Source organism: Lonchura striata, chromosome 3 (assembly GCF_050655825.1).
Source record: "Lonchura striata isolate lonStrDom1 chromosome 3, ASM5065582v1, whole genome shotgun sequence".
Lineage (NCBI taxonomy): Eukaryota > Metazoa > Chordata > Aves > Passeriformes > Estrildidae > Lonchura > Lonchura striata.
In genome coordinates this window covers 112588993-112606959 of record NC_140705.1, presented here as the reverse complement: position 1 = coordinate 112606959, position 17967 = coordinate 112588993, and the positions used below count along the sequence as shown (strand labels likewise).

General features: G+C 38.1%; 1 protein-coding gene across 1 annotated transcript in view; it reads right to left on the bottom strand.

Moving 5' to 3' along the window:
• Window positions 1–1231: 1231 nt before the first annotated feature.
• The window catches only part of LOC146768063 (uncharacterized), a 518279-nt gene continuing 501543 nt past the window's right edge, over window positions 1232–17967 (bottom strand). Inside the window, exon 6 of the transcript XR_014954527.1 lies at window positions 1232–17967. This exon is cut by the window's right edge and continues 52738 nt beyond it. The gene's annotated coding sequence lies outside the window, so the exon portion shown is untranslated.

Sequence of the window (17967 nt, the reverse complement as noted above, 5' to 3'; positions counted from 1 at the left end):
AATATTAGAAGGCACTGTGTGATAGCCAATGGGGTCTTGCTAGCAAGCCTATCTCCCAAGGCATGATTACAAGCTAAAATAAAAAGGTTCTAATGGAAATCAGCTGATAGAATCAACCCTACTAAATCCACTGTCACTGTTATTTTGCATTGCAAGCATTTGTTTTTTAGTTGTTGAGGTGAGACAAGCAGCTCATTCCGTAGATGAGCCATCCTTTTGGATATTGCTGTTCTGAGTCCAGCAAACTACAGTACCAAACAGTCCCAACAATGTTAGGGCATGCCAGATGTCCTCTCAATTACAGAAAGGAAAGAAAAAAAAGGAAAAAAAGAAAAAAAAAGTGAAAATTGAAAAGCGTCACAACTGTACTGCCTTTCATGCAGGGATAGAGTCACATTCAGATTGACACTTCAACCCAGTGATTTGGGTTTAAAAGAAACAATTAAAAATCCAAAACAGAACATATTTAATAACAAGGCCAGCTGATTCAAATGGTTTTATTTGAATGTTCCTTGTGATATTTTTATTCTATATTAGGTGAGAAGCACATATAGAAGTCCTATTAACTGCCATTCAATCCACAGATCTGCATTACTGTAAAAAAATTGCTCAGCTAAAGTTTACAAAAAACAAAAGTGAAATTACCCCAAAGGAATCTCTGTGTTTCAAGACAATTTTCTTGCTGAGTTTCAAATATTAAAACTCTCCCAGTTGTTAAATAAAGAGTGATGAGAAAATGCATGCAATTTTAATTTCCACTGGGATTCTGCCTGGTGTGAGACAATCATGTTGTTAGATATTTTTCTAAAGAATAAAATAACATTATAGCATCTGTGAAGGATATTATGAAGAACACGGTACTGAAATAAAAAACATTTTTATCCCAGATTAGCTTCTTGTTATGCTTTTTGATGAAATTGCTTGAATTGGAATTTACGCAAAGCTTTATTATCTAAGACACTTCAGCTCAACTTACTTTAACTGATGTATCTATTAGCCAATCTGTCTTGTAGTTAATGAAGGCTTGATATATCAACTAAGGAGAATCCAGGCAAGTACAATGGATATATATATATATATATATAAAATGACATAATGTTCACTTGTTTCCCCCCCTCCAGCAATGTCAAAGCAACAGCATATTTTAAAATCAAAACTGGAGTTCACTGGTGCTCCCTGTAAGCTGCAGGTTAGCAGAATGGTTGTTATTCACAATATCTAAACACCTGCCTTTGTTCTTCTTTTGGTGTCTGGTGGAATTTCAGATGCTCTTGACCTTTGTAGGAAGACCAAAAGAAGAGGAATAACAAAGAGAAATTGAAAAAGAAAAAAAAAAAACAAACAAACCAAACCAAACAAAGCAAATTAGAGTCTTAAATCTAACTAGTTCATAATCCCTGGCTCTGAGAAACAGATATGCCAGGAATGAAATATCACACAGTAAGGAGGACTTTGCTTTGGAGATTTGGCTCTGGCTGAGGAAGAACTCAAAGGGGCTTACTAAACAACTCCATTGTGAGAAAAATTAAAAGTGTCACCCATGACTAGGAAAGCATCCTGCTAGAAAAGTAATCACCTTGTCCGAATTTGTTTATTGCTTTCTTTGTCAGATCTTTAAACCTTATCTAAAATATGTCAGATTGGAGGAAATAACACTAATGAATATACTATCTAAAAATGTTTCTGTTTTGTAATTGAGAGCAAATACAGAAATATTGACAAAACTGGCATAAAATACTGACAATAATGTATGTTTCAGTTCTTGCACTTCTTTAAATGTTTAAATAAAAAACTGGGGACCTGACTTCATCAATTTCTTTAAGGAAACCTACAAAGTCCTTTTCTCCTGTTCTATCAGTAATGCTATTGAGTAATATAAATTAGGACAAGGATGAAACTTATTTTCATTTCACTCCACTTTCAGATAGTTTTCACAAAGGAAACTGGTTCCTACTAAATCCAGCCACATTTCAGGGAAACTAATTTCTTCCCAATCCACTTGTATTTGTTTGTTTTGATGGAGGTGTTTTTCCAAGGGAGATGTTCTAGAGGAATTCTCCAGGCTGGAGGGGAGCTTGTGTGCTTTGTGTCTTCTCCTCTTAAATGAGAGACTCTTTCATGGAATGGGTAAAATCCAGGCAAGCAAATCACATTTGTGGATCTTGGACTAATGCTTGTCTGAGTGTAAGGAACAGGTAATGGTAGGAATTTTACCATGTATTCCTTGACAGGCAGCTGCACAGCTGTGAGAGTGACAAGGAGTTTATGCATCCTGGAGATACGGGGAAGAACAAAGGGAAATAGGAAGTAGGGGGAGAAAATTAAGTGGTAAAATCAGCAGTCCCTGTAGTGGAACTATAGTGCTGGATCATTTTCTTTGGACAGGATTTGGAAAGAAAAATAATAGACACATTTTTTTCCAGATTTATTATATTTGGAGGTAGTATATTTAAGTAGAATAGACAGAGTGGGTGATGTAAGTGAGAATCTAATGACAGTACTAATTAAGGGGAATTTCAAGGCCAACCAAAGTCAAGGAGACAAACTCTCTGTCCCCTGCATGTTTGACAAAGTGGTGCCCCTTTCACTTCTGGACATTTCCAAAGATAAACTGAGACAAAACAACATAAGTGAAGACAAAGCAATGCCAAAATCTAGGATCTAGGCAACAGCTCCAGCAGAAGCTGTTCCAAAATAAAGACAACAATAGCAGCAAACCCAAAAGCAGCACTATGGGGTCTAGAAGGCACTTCAGCTTTCTCTCTTCACTGTGTTTCAGAAACTCAATGCCACTTGAATGGATTCTTGTATTAACTTTATCTGAAGCTCCCAAAACGACACTCTTAAAAAATGTATAGACCAGTTTTGCATATGCAAAGTCATCAGCAGGTTATTTAAAAAAAATTAGATAAGATCATTGGGAATAGTTCACAGTTTACTTTACAGCCCTGCAGCTGTCAAAACGTTAAACCATAGAAACAAAAGTTGAAATTAGAGAAAAAACATAAAATTAAATGTCTTTGATGATTTCTGTGTTATAAGGGGGGTTTTGGAGCTCGTGCTCCAAACAAGAAAGAGACAAGAAAGCAAAACAAGAAGGAAAGAAAAGCGAACCCCTGAAACTGGTAACAGGGCTAAGAAAAAGTCAGGTCCATTCCTCTTCAATGGACTATTTATGTAAACAATGGGCATATTTAAACTGGAGTCTCAAACACAGAGGATGGGTGATGAATACTCCGCCCCTGTCCTGCCTCAGGAGTTTGTAAACTCTCTCATTATTTGTTTGTTCCAGTTCCAGCATAGCTGAGACCAGGTCTCCTTTGGAGCCCCACTGCTTTATGAAGCACTTAATGCATACAGCCCTGTGCAATCTATAGCTCTGGAACCCTGACATGTGCCAGGATCAGGCTGTTTGGGACCAGCAGTGTCTGAGATCTTTTGCATCTGTCTGTTCTTCTGTCTCATAGCCCCTCTAATCTCCTGGCAGCTGGAGCTGATGATATGCAAGAGCATCCTTTCAGAGTAAAACAGGGTGACCAGGTAACTACTCACAAATATCCAGTGGCCCAACTAGCCCCTACTTTACTTACAAAAGATGGTTAAGTAGAAAGAATGGCAAAATTCCCACTGATATCAACTGGGCCAGCATTTCTCACTCTAGTGTAAGTGACATTATTTGCCAGTGCATGGAGGTTTTTGCTCAGTCTGTCTCACCTCACCTTTTCCAAGTAATTTCTATGTCTCCGCTGAAGATATTTCCAACCAGTCTTTCAGTCATCAGATAAATTGCTTTTTTTGTCCCAGAAGGATTTCATTCTGTGTGTTTACTTCTTTACTATGAGTACCCCCACAAACTAACATCTTCTTCGGATTTAGTTGGCAGTAGAGGGGCATGCAAAATCAAAACCCTGTTCTGCTGAAACTGCAAGATGAAACACAAGAAAACTCTTAACTTCAGGGAGTACTGTAGAGGGAGAATGGGAAGTGGAACAACTTTTAAAAATGTACACTTTTCTAATGCATTAAAGCCTTTGCTGCGTTTGCCAAAACTTTAGTTTTAAGAAAAAACAGCTGTGGATTTGATTTCTATGTTTCTCAGCCATTAGTCAATAGAAGATTCAGTTTTAAAGCACAAGACCTATAACATGCAGAGTGAATCATTTCTTGTCTGCATATAAGAGAGCACAGATAGATAACATGCTTAGTGAAAGCTTTATCACCAAGGAAACACATTTATAAGCATTGAATCTAGCACCTTAACATTTACAACTCACTTTAAAAAAAATGTCAGCTGTAAATAAGGCCATACTCATAACTAGAATTATGTGGTATCTATCACTCATGCCTATTTTAAGAATTACTCATTGCCTTAGAGTGGTAACGGGCAAAGCCAATTTGTGAAACTTCAGAGTTTCTGGAGATTTGGGCTCTGATCTACCACAAGTTAATTGTTGCAGTGAGATAATAATTTTTTGGTAATTATGTCCAACCAATCCATAAGTAGCCCCTCACAGAATAGGTTTTATCTAGTGCCACTTGCTATTTCCTAAAGGTCATGGAGTCTCTTTTTCTCACCTCTAACAGCTCACCTTTCCTGCGTGTACTATGGGGAAGCATAATTCCAGTAGAGTGGAAATTCAGTCAGCAAATGAGGCATCGACATAAATATTCATGGGGGAAAAAAACTTCTGAAAAAATGTTGAGAAAAGAGGGTAGGTAAATCATGGCATCCTCAGGAGACCTCTAAGATATGCACTGTCAATTTACATAGATTTGCTTAAAACTTTGTGTGCAGTTTCAGGAGTGTTTTCATACTCACTGAATTATCACCTTCTTGCTGGAATTTGGGCATCTCTTGAGCACTGGACACTTGATCCAGAGTATGGAGCAGTTGCCCAGATGCCATGTGGCACCCATTTGTCATATCCTGGATTTACAGTCTGGCAATTGCAAGGGAAATCTTTCTGGGTTGTTCAGGGAAATGTTTCTGCCCCAGAAAATACACAACAGTTGTCCAGGGTTTTACAAAGTGAATTTGACTTCTTATCTAGGATTCTTTCCTCACTTTTCAAACCTTTGAAATCCAGAACAAGAACCTGGTATAAAAGCAGGCCATGGGAGAAGCACATGAACTCACAGGGGCCATCAGCAAGTACAAGATTAAGTTTCTATACAAGCACTAGAAGATAAGCATTACCTCAGGATAGAGTCCTAGTGGAGTTCAGCACAACTTAACATGATAAAGATTCAGCTTCAAGAAAAAAAAAAAAGAAAATCTGGAAAAAAATTGAAAATGATTGGTTATGGCTTGTTCTGCTTGTGTCTGTGGTCACTGATAACATTTATTGACCTTGGAAGAGAGTGAAGCTGATGCCATGTGCCTTCAGAAAGGCAGCTCTGAAAACATGATCTACTGACAATATTTGACTTCTTGCATTAAATCCTACAAAGACACACATTCATAGAGACATTTGTTTAATTGGGAATCCTCTGAACTCAGTTCATGTCTGGCTCCTGTCTGGTTATGCAAGCCTAGACAGACATGAATAAATGGAGTCGTTTGCCAACTCAGGACTCAGATCACTAACAGCCATAAAATCTAGTGTCCAGAAGAGTCTGAATACCAGCCTCCAGCACCAAAATTGGACCATTCAGTGAAGAATAATATAAAAAGGATTACTTCAAAGCCACTGGCCATGGAGAAAAAGAACATTGACTATTGGGCAATGATGCAATCTTGAACTTTCACACCACATCTCAGGAAATATTACTGCACTATAATTGAGTTCATCAGACTCCATGAGCATGCCCATGTTTTCTTCTCCATTTCTCAAAGATTTTCATTTGTATGATGCAAAGGATCTGCTATCTTCTGGGAGGTTTTTTCTGTTAATCTGAAGCTAGATCATCTAAATTTTTATTTCACAATTGTTTGCAGCTTTTTTAGCTTTCAGATCCTCCCTACTGAAGACAGTGGTCAGAGGAATATGACTTATGTACCTTTTATAAAGACAAAATGAGAGGCAATGTTAAGGCTTCCTCAATTTTTTTTTGGTTTTTCACTTTTCTAAAGAAAACCTTTTATTTAACCCTGATGCCATAAAAGAAGGTGATGTCATAATTTATGATATTAAACTTGTTACTAAAATGTCATTACACAAGTGATGTTTTAATTGATGATGCTAAACCTGTTAGCAGGAAAGTGTCAAGTGTCACTTTCATGACATAAACTGCCAGTTATGATTATATAATATCAATTATTCTTTGCAGAACTGCATTAGATCAATTACATCTGAACCAATGTAGTTGGGGCAGGTTCATATTTTTTTAAATGCTGTTCATCCAGTTCTCATTATTAGGAGTAAAATATACTTCAGATGCAGTTCAGACTTTTATAACTCTCTCCTTGAAACATAATACCTGCCTTTCTCATTTGCCCTTTCAGATGCCATCAAATCAACATTGAACTAAAACAAAAGCAGTGAGACAAATTTTATAACCCTAAGAGCTTGCCTTGTTCTGCAAACATAAAAAGCCAAAGTCTGAGATTAAGGTAAGCAAAAAATAACAAAAATATAATTTTAATAGTAAGTTAAATATAAAGCATTAGGATTTGCTGACAGAATGTTGGTTACTGTGAGCCCTGCTTTGAATCTGGACCTCCTAAAGCTTTAGCATCCAGCTGCTCTCCAAATTCCTCTAAATCTTACTTAGGCACAGAACCAAGAGAATATATTAATATCTGAAATGCATGTAGCCAGATCTTAAAAACTTAATCCCTTTTAGGGATAGTTACAAGGAAAAGCAACAAGTTTAGTTCACGTGTACTCTCTGGGTCCAGCAGGAGCAGACAGAGTCCCTGCTGATTGCTGATCTGATCGAGCCAGTTTTTATAACATTTCCCTGAGTTTAAGCTGCACTCTGCTCCTTGCTGTCAGGGACACATCTCTTCATGGCAAAGATGCTTGAAGACATCTGGATAACAATTTAGATGCAACATAACAGAATGAGGTTTTTATGGGAATTTCCAAGCTGAAAACTCATCTATTTTATAGAAAAATAGGTACAGTTCCTTTAATGAGGGAGAACACAAAAGTCAGGGCTATCTCTTGGTCAAGACTGTTGGATTGGTCTGAGTTTAAGTAAGAGGATTGTTCCCCTAAATTTCACTGTTGTAAAATGACAAAAAATAGAAAGATAAGTAATATCATCCATGCAACCACAATGGCTCTGAGGAACAGTGGGGATTCCAAAGTCAACAAAATTTGGCTGCTAACTAAGCCACACTTTTACTTTCCTGAACAGCTTTGTGCTCAGATCAGAGGTATTTTATGATGGAAGATGGATGTGGACATGGCTTAAAGATCACAATTCTTTTTACTCTGCTACCTGTACAAACTCCAATCAGATCAGATGTCTCATTTATTGGGAAAAATCTTGGAGGTTTGATCAAAAGAGTTGCAGGAGGTGATAAGGAGAAGCTGCAAAGAGGTAAGAGAGAAGCACACTAAGAAATATTTGGAAACACAAGTGATTTTCATTAGGTTTAGTGGAGGTGGTGGAAATTAATCTGCAAGGCAAGAATTTGAAAACTTACCTCATTATTTCATCCATGCAAAAGGAATCTGTTTTCTCCTTTTAGGTCTCTTGTTCTCTACATGTTTTTGCAAGTAATGGATTTGGGTATTTTCCCATTCCCTACTTCTTTCTGACAAGTTTAATGGTGATAATTGATCTGAGCTCACAAAACAAACAAACAAACAAACAAAACCCAAAAAAAATTAAAGAAAAGCAGAAAAAAAAAGGAAAAAGAGGTGTTAAGTGTTGATTATCCATATGCATCGGGTGTTTTTTATTACCAACACACCTTTAGGTAAAATTTTGCCTATCAGATTTTGGGGACATACACATTTAATTAAATATCACATATTTAGTGCAGATGGTTAAAAAATACCAGAATTTTTATCATTTATCCCCTTAGCCTGCTGTCACATATTCTTTATTCCACAGACATTCTCATTGGAGCCTGTGACTATTTTTCTGTTTTTCCTGATTGTTTGCAATGATTTAAAATACACTTTCAAGGCAGAGAGAGCTTGCCTCAGCTGTCAAGCAATGCACCATCTAACTCTGATTTACACAAGTCAGATAAAACCTTAGCATCAAAGAATGCACACTTGTTGACATGACAGCAGGTTAAATTCTTGTGAGAAAAATGCCTTTTCCAAGAAAGATTAGGATGGGAGATTGAACCTTCCCATCCATGTAGCTGATGCATCATGGAAACACATTCACAGCCCGTGGTAGTACCGATCAACCTGTGACTAAGCTCCACCTTACAAAGGCAAAATTCCTTCTAACATTTCCTTGTAACTGAAAGAAGGCATCCAGACACTAGAGGGTTTCATAAAAGTTATATCATAATTTATAATTGGTTGCTAATTAATGTCAGATCACAGTGGAATTCCTATGGAATTACAGAGTGGAGCCTCTTTAATTACCAGTTTATAATTATAAATCTCATTGGAATGAAAACACAAGAACTGTAATAAATTACGATGATCTTGGAAGATCATCTTTGACTGATAAAATCTTCATGTATGTCTCTTAAGGAATTAGAGAACAGTAGTCTTGACTTGGGGCAAAAACCATTTTCCATGATGTAGGGTTCCCCTTCATTACATTATGCAGAAACTAAAGAGACAAAAATCTTAGACATTATTTCACAATTTAGACCAATTACATCTTGTGAAATCAAAAATACATCTCAGGCCTCTCAGTGCTACATCCTGCAGTCCGTGTATCCGGTAGATCACCAAGGTTGGACCTTTCCCACCATTACTCTGCAGTTTTGTCCTTTTCTACTGCTCTGCCCATGGAACTAAAAATAAAAAAAGCTGTGGAACTAAAGCTGGTGTGACACAACCTTGATGCAACTTTATAGCAGAGACCTGCAACCTTCTGTCCTGCTCTGTGATGTACTTGAGCACAATCAAGGATGAGATTATTAGTCCTGTGCATGTTGACTGTTAATTAGGTGCATCCACAGCACTTTGTCCTATGTTCTGCTGCACACATTTGGGCCTCCCTAAACAGCTGTGGGTGGAGAATTACAACTCTAACAGCTTCACAGAACAAAAACAAAACAGAACAAAAGCTGATGAGCATGGATGCTGCTATGAATTGATTGAACCACCTTTTTCTCCTTTCAGTTTGACTTTAGAGGAGCTGAACTGAAACAGAAGTTGGGGTGTCTGCTGCGTGGAAGCAGCCCTGTAAGAGAAGGTCAAAAGCACAGGACCTCAGCTCTGCAACGAGTACAAGAGGCTGGAAGAGGAGGAGAAGTTGGTCTCACCCTGTCTGCCCAGGGCCATCTCCCCACGTGAGCCCAGCACTGACCCATGCCTCCATATCCTCACAGACATCTCAGCCACAATCATCACCTTCAGAACGTGCTTGGGACAAGGAAAAAGATGCTGATTTAATTTCAGTAGACGTATTCATGACTTGGTTGGTGAGCAGCAGGTTCTGAGCCTCACGAGCTTGTTTGTATGACCCAACAAGTCCAAGCACTTTCTCTCACTCTCTGAGCTGCTCATTGCTGCTTTCAGCCATCCTTCTAAGATGTAATTTTCCTCCACGTGGAAATGAGCAGCTCATATGTTGAGGCCCTCCTTCCCTGCTTTTAACAGAATGGTTTTTCTCTGTTCCTTGCATTTCCCCCCAGTCCTCTCAAAGCTCTGTTTCTCTGTGCCTTTGAGGCTGCAGCCCTGTGCTTCTCCCTGTGTCCCACGTACAGCTGTGGGAATCTGTAAACCTGCCAATGAGTACTTTGTAAAAACTTGTTGTGGATCTGATGGGTTTCACTTTGCAAGCCAAGAAACGAAGACTTACGACATAATTGATAGTTACAAACTGAGAGAGGGACTATGGCCCCTACCTAAAATAAAAGACAATCACAGGGAATTAAAGGTCATGATATGAAAAATTACAGAGAGAAACACTGGAAAATAAGAACAAACTTAATGCAGGCTAGAGTGGAGTTAAACCAGAGATGAATTTGGCTAAATAAAACATAAGAAACCTATTTCCTGTACTAATTACTCCACTTCCAGAGAAGTGTAATGTTGGCATCAGCCTTCATACTAAATTGCACCACAAAACCCCAACATTTAACAGTGTTTTATCCCACACATTAGGAAGTTTACCAATTTTAATTTTGCCTGGCTGTTGTTTATTTCCTGACAAATTTTTCTTGCCGGTTTACTCGAGTGCAGAGGTGCTCCTTGAACATCATAACTGCTATTCACAGGCTCTGAGAAGTAGGCACACAATATTATTTGATTTGTTTTTGATTCCACCTTGAAAAATTGTCTCTTTAGTAAATCCAGACCATCACAGTCAATAGGATGACTTCCCCACATGGGCAGTGTTTCCCACAGAGCACATAGGTTGCAGTCACTAACACAGGCAGAAGGACAGCTTGTTTCTTCTCATTCATTTTGTTGGCAGAACAAAGACAACAGCACATTAGCAACAGACATTCATATGGACACTGGAATTAATCAGACTCAAGTTTGCCTTCCCTTAAATCAAAGGGTCATGTGAAGGTGGGGAGAAGAATTTGCAGAGGTATCTTTCCAGGACTGCATTCCTAATTTTGCCTGAGATAACAGAGTCCCAGTGCCTTGAATTTCTGATTATTACAATCACCAACAGACACACATACATATTCAGGGAAAGTGTTCAAACTCTCACATTTGTATTCATTTTACTTTGACTCGACTGGAATCATAAAAGGAATGTGTAAACTAGGAGAGCCTGTTGCTGAAATGAAGTTGAATTTTTTCCCCACAGAAACTTGGGTTCATGACAGCTTTTTGTTGGGCAGGACATTAGCCTTTTGTAATTTATTGCTTTTAGATTAAATCTTGGGAAACTCAATATTGCAGTTGAATGATTAGAGCAATACCCCTTGGAGTAATAAATTTTCTTTGGTGCTATGCATCTCCCGATCATGTTTCCCTTCTAATTACATTTACATAAATGATATTCTGCAAAATTAAATTAACATTCAAACCGTTCTGCTGGCAAGGAGAGACAAAAATTAGTTACAAACTTACATCCCTAAAAAAAAATTAAATGACACCTCGTTCTTTCCACAAACTGAATCATATCTATCCCCCAAAGTGTCTCACACACAATTCATTATTCTAGTTGGTTAATCACTGACCTAAAAGGCTCTGCTTCCCCTCTTTCAGAAGTTTAATAGTGTAAGGAACTGCTTTCCACAGGGTCTCATTAAATAGAAGCAATGGTGACAATCCAAATTTGGTCAGCAAAGTGCTTTATTCAGACCTACACTTGATTTCCATGGTTTTGGCCACAGCCCTTCTTCAGGGCTTCCCTCTCTTGGCTCCTGTGCACAATTCCTCTAGTCCGGATCCCGAAGGCACTTGGCAGGGTTCCCTGTGAGCTTAGTGCTGCACTGACACAGCCCTGACCAGGCTGAAGAAAGATAATCACAGAATCCACAGAATTCCCAGAGTCACCAGGCTGGCAGAGATCTTCAAGATCATCGAGCCCAACCCATGCCCCAACACCTCAACTCAACCCTGGCACATCCAGTCTTTTTGTAAACACATCCAGGGATGGTGACCCCACCACCTCCCCGGGCAGCTATTCCAGAACTTTATCACCCTTCTGTAAAAGATTTTTTTCCTAATATCCAACCTATATTTCCCTCTGTTCTTGCCCTTCATACATCCACATCACCATGCTGGCTGGTGAGTAGAGCTTTGCATTCCTGGACTGCCCTCCAAATGACACAGGATTGCCCAGAGCAAGCTTTTGCTTGCCAAGACTATTGCAGGACTATTATCCAGATGAGAAAAAAAAGAGTGCCAGCCTGCTGCTGGCTCCTGAAGTCAGTCTTCAAACAGCTTTTCCAGGATCTGAAGTTGAAATGGATTGTGCTATGTAGTGTGAATTTGCCTAAAATTACTAATTTTCTGACTTCTCAATCTATTTTCTCAGTGCTGGATGAGAATCGGTAGCTTTTGCAGAGAAGAATTGTTTCCCAAAACCTACTTGGAAGGGTATTATTTTTGTTGTCCCACAGAGGATTTGTCCCTTCAGATACCCACTCTCTGTAACGACAGGGTACATTCATCTCCTCTCTCCTCTCTTTTGTCCTTTGATGCAATTAAAAAGTCATAAAAATGCTTAGGCAAAGAACTCATGGCCTATTCTATCAGTGGGTATCAGTGAGGTATCACTTGGTTTTACTTGTTGCTCCTGCACACACTGCATTGAAGATCACAGTATTCAGGAATTTGAATCCTAATCTTTATCCTGCCCATCCTTATAGTGAAGAGCAGATAGCATCAAGTCTCTAGTGACATCAGTTCTTATGTATACTCAAACAATATTGAGACATTAGGAACAAAGAGGGGCAAAAGAATTATTTATTGTATGACACATGCATATATGCATATATAGTCACAACTGGAATTATGTCTACCAGCCCTAGTGCAAGTGTGCTAGTTTCAGTGTGAGTGCACTTTGTACTTTGTGCATGTTTCAGTGGGGGAAAATACAGTGTCTGGAGAAGGGGATTAAAGAAATGTCAAAGTTTCTGATTAAATAAAGGCTGTGTATATATGAGCACACTTTTAAGTTTGAAACCTAGATTATTTTAACATTTCAAATTTTTAAAGCAAGGTTTGAGTTAGTGACTGAATTTCCTTCTTGAAACACATCAACATTTGCATTTTAGCATATTTCACTTTACTTGGCAAAGAAATTGTTGGAGTTTTTTCAAAAAAAAAGGAACGCTGGGCAGCCTGGCATTTGTTTGAAAACCTAATTTAATTTTCCCTAAACTTCACAGTTTCTGTATTTCTATAGGTCCTACAATAAATAAAGTTAATTAGTTGTAGACATAACATTTAGAGACTATATTTTCTTGAAGTGTTTGATTGCAGTGAGTCATCTGCATGACAGCTCCCTTTCCAGGACTGCATTTCATTCCTGTTCTCCTCACCCTGGTAAACAGAACGTGGCAAACACTCCAGCATTTCTGCTAAACAAGAAATGCTCATCTCACAGCACTACAGGAAAGACCAGGCTGATTTCCACGTTTGGGACCATATAACAAACATCTGTTCCACTGCAAGGAATGCCAGGGTGTAACCACAGGTACCAAACATAAATCACACAGGAAATCCTGGGTTAAGTTCACTACCTATGACTCCTGGAAAGGACCTGAGACCTGAATTTATGTTTGATGGAGCAGCCTGTGCAAGCCTAGGATGAACTTTCTGTGAAATCTGTGAAAATTCAGAACAGTCAAGAAGACTCCATCTTCTTGACATAATAGCACCAGACCAGCAGGTACATTTAAAACAGCAGTGTTCTACAACAAAATTCCATTAACATTTCCTTCTTCAAGGACTTAAAAAAATCTAGGAGACAGAACAGTATGACTAAAATGTCATAGCTGACTTCTACTGCTAGCATTACACTTTGCTTTACTTCATTTCATCAGTTTGTTATATTACTCTCATTATCACTGCCATGCTATTTTTAACCTGTATTTAAAAAGCAGCATAGCTTCAAGACACGTTAGTGGAGCACAACAAAATGTAAGTCTGACAGAGCTCTCAGTGAATCATGGGAGAATCCCTACGGCTCAGAAAAACAGTGGAGAGAATTTGTGAGGTTCCAGCAAAGTTATCAAGAATTCATGAGTACACAGGGCTGGGACTCAGTTGGCTAAAGTTATCAGACTCCAGCAGCATTGGACACTTTCGTGACAAGCCAAGACTATTTGCCATTGAGAAAAAGAAAAAATACATGTATCTAGAAGCAGATAGATGTATTCTGATGTATTTCAGAAGCAGATACTTTTTGAAAAAGTTCCAAAGTGGGCGTCCAAGCATTTGGAAAGGTTGTATAAAGCCCAGATACCTTATTCAGCTCCAGATCCAGGAAACACCATGGCTCTCAGAACAAAGGAAAAGAAAAACAAAATTGTCAAGATGTGTCTCAATGACAAATGCAAAGAACACCTGAAGGTATGGCTGAGATTTTCTGTTCTTCAGGACAACTGGAAAATTGCAATCATCTTTTATCTCTCAAAAGTATCCCAACGAAGAGGAGATACACATTTGTATATGAAGACTAGCAGGAGCAAGTTGGCATGATTATGAGCTAATTTTACCATAAAGTAGTAAAATAGTCTCCTTTATATCAGTGACTATTTAGTAAACACTCTTGACCACTTCAGTACCTCTCTCACCACCCTTCCACCTCTCCATTGTGCTGGAACCAAAATGCCCAGAGGATGAGAGGGAGTGGCTGTATTTTGGCTTGCTTTTCTCAGAAAGTTTTTTTTTTTTTTTTAACTTTTCTTGTATAATTCTCAGGGTGTCCTGAGGGCAGGTTGCTGTAGCTGAGAGGAGAACACCACTGTGTGCAAAAGGCATGGCAGCAGCAAAGAGCAATCGAAGCTGCAGTCACAGCACCCATGTTCCTCCACTTCTGCATTTCTGGTTGCCTGATTTTTGTGGCTGTTGATGGTGTTTGAAGATTAAATGCTATGTGAATCAACAGCTGTTAGTGATCTCACTCAGGGCTGAATATCTTTTTACACATAGCTTGGTTGTGCACCAGGGGCCAAGAACTTTGGCTTCAGATAAGCAAAATCAAAAGCTGTTTTAACTGGCACATTGAGTCCATTGTCTATAAACATTCACGTTAAGATAATGAGAGCAAATCTGCCAAGGGACATTATTAAGTCGTGAAATATATTTGCCCATCACAGAGGAATGACTGGAAAAGAGGTGATTATGGAACAGTGGCTTAAATCTGCTTAAAAGCTCCACTAATTATGAGCACACACTGTCTTGGGGAATAGTCACAAGCGGCTGTACAGAAAACATCCAGGAAGGAGGAGACTGAACAAAGCAGAAAATTCTTCCAGGAATAAAGCAAGGAAATACTAGAACCTGGCAGCTTCTGCCCCATTCTGATCAGACTGGTGGCAGCAATTAAAGGGCAATGCCAAAGATTAGTGTTGGGTAGGATGGGACTTTCCTAGGTTGATGAAAAACAATAGACCAGGAAACAGGAACATTGTGATACTAATCCACTTTTTTCAGGTAGTCACAGATTTTTAATGTACACACCCATAAATCATATCAGAAGGAAAGTACCAGAATGATACCCCAGGAGCTCTTACAAGAAATGTATTTGATTATTATTATTATTAATAATATTAATAATATTTTATTTTATTTTTAATGTAATTTTTATTTTATTTTTATCTTTATTTATTTTTATAATTATTTTTAATTTTAATTTTTATTTTCAAATTTTATTTTTATTTTTATTTTCAGAAGCATGGGAGGTGTGTTCTCTTTGGAACATTGAACACAGAAGGTTGAGAAGGAAATGCAGAGTTTCAAGACATGAAGATGCAACTTTTGCATCAAACTGCTTTTGAAGGATTAAAAACTGGAATCAATTGATGAAACAGAAAGGCAGCAAGTATTTGGCTTGTCTCGGGGGAAATCCTTGGGAATCTCCCACACCTTTTCAAACTGCATTCAGACTGTAAGAAAAATGCATTTCTCAAAGAAGCAAAGACAACAAGTAAGAATCTAGATGTTATTAAAAAATATCATTGAAATAATCAAGGGTAAGCAACATTAGACCTTCTAAATATTAACAGTGTTATTCTCAGAATCAAAAACTGGTTCTTTGGCTAGAGTAAAAACATTTGATTGTGTTTTGCTGTGAAAACATTGTGATTTGCTACACTGTTCATGATTAATGTTGGTCTTTCAAAAAGTTGTTTTCCTTTGTGCAATGTAAATAAAGCTTCTTTCCAGTGTTGTTGAAATCCTGGCTTTCATTATGCATGGTAAAGGAGAGGTTGATGATGCTTTATGATCTTTAGCAAGCACCACAGACATTTCTGGAACATGAAATCAAAAGTAAGAGCAAGTAGCATTAAAATGTTCTTTGAGCTACTTTCTCTAATCACAACATGAAAGTTCTTTTTCATTTAATGTATGTGAACTGCATTCAAAGGAAAATAGAAATAATTCTGAAACTGAGACTTTTTCTGGAATGGATTCAGTGCTGGAATAGAGTCAAAGTAAAACCTTCTTTTCATGACAACTGAATTTGAGTATTGTATTTCTTATTTGATGTGACATCTCATCACAGGATCCTCCAGGCACTGTGCATGGAACACCTTTCAAATATAAACATCCTAATATTACACTTCTTCTGTTTCTCTGCAGTAGTAATAATTTACTTTCACATCAACTTCTTGGAGGGAAAACCAGAAGAGTCCAAACTTTTTTTATACTATGTAAATTTCTTAAATAAAGTCAATCATAAAGAATCTTTCCCTCCCAGCAGTAATGATGCCATGTTGCAGTGGCAATCTCACTGCTGCTGCCTTTTACAGAAAGGGATTTTGAACAAAGCCCAGGAAGAGGGACAATTCTTGGACAATTCTTCAGGCACAGTGGAGCTGTATGTCTGCATTGACTCCAGACACCATCAGCTGATGATATGTTTCTGACTAGTGAACTTCTTCAAACATGATTTAATAGCTGAATCAAAGCAAGAAAAATTCTCAAGATCAGCTAAATCTTGGCAAACCTTTATATAAACCTGTGTATCAGTTTCGGGAGAGCAAAAGGTACAGTGCCTTCCAGAAAAGAGAAGTGTTTCTATCAAAATCAAAGGGAGCACCCTCAAGTTTGTTATTAGCCTAAAGAGTTGGATTAAACATGGAGGCAGTTCTGCAGCAATGTTTATTTTAATAAGAGATTAAAGTTGAGATGCCTGCACAGCCTTGTTTGCTGTAGAAATGTGGTTACATCTTAGAGACACACAAGTTATGCATATCCAGGCACCAAAACACTGGAATTCAATTGTCATTCAACAAAGTTCATTCTATTTTATACCACTACAAGTCAACCATATTCTCCTGACCTGGTCCAGGACCTTTCCAGACCCAATTACTGTGTCTCTGATGCTCTCTACATTGCCCTCTACCCTCTGCAATTCACAAACTATTCTCTTACAACATTTTATTTCTTCTTTTCTTTCTTCCTTCCTACCTAGGAAAACATTTTCTGAATTGCTACCCCAGTTGTCTGTGCTGTCATGTCTTCAAATCCCCAGGAAGATTTTTTTTTTAATAAAAAGACTGCACGTTATTCAAAATGGAAATAATTTGTGCATGCTCAGATGAAAAACAAACAAACAAACAAACAAAGCCAGAATTCTGCACACTCTTCACAGTGGATCTCCCTGACTTTTCAAAAACTCATAATGAAGAACATTACCTGACTGCCTTGCTGTTTCACTCCCAGCAGTGAGTTGCTGATTAAGGCTGAAGGAAAAGCATTTAACTTGCAGTCCCTCATATTCAGAACAAAAAACTGTCTCTGTGTCTCTAGCACATGTTTGAGGGAGTCAGAAACAGGTTATTAATGAGGAAAAACTCCATAAAATTGAGCACATTACAATTACTCTTCTGGCACTACAACATCAAGAGGAGATGCCAGTCAAACAGCTAATATTAAACCTGTAAATCTTTACCTATTTGGGATGCTTTAATCATTTCCTATGAATTAATACCATAAAATCTGATTTATAGCTGAAGGAGGAAGATCCTTATAACCATTAATACACAAATTCAATCAACAGACATTTGCAAATTACAGATTCACTGGAGCTCTGTGCTGCTCAACAGAAAACCAGTCCTGGCCCCTTCTCTGCAGAGGAAGCAGCACTTTAGATGATGGTAGAGATGCATTTTCATCAGTGCTGCTTTCCAGGAAACCTCCTTACACAGACTTTCTTCAACAGATGGTCTTCTTAATTTGGTACAAGATACAAGATTTATAGACAATCCTCAGCAACATGGGAAGTGCTTAA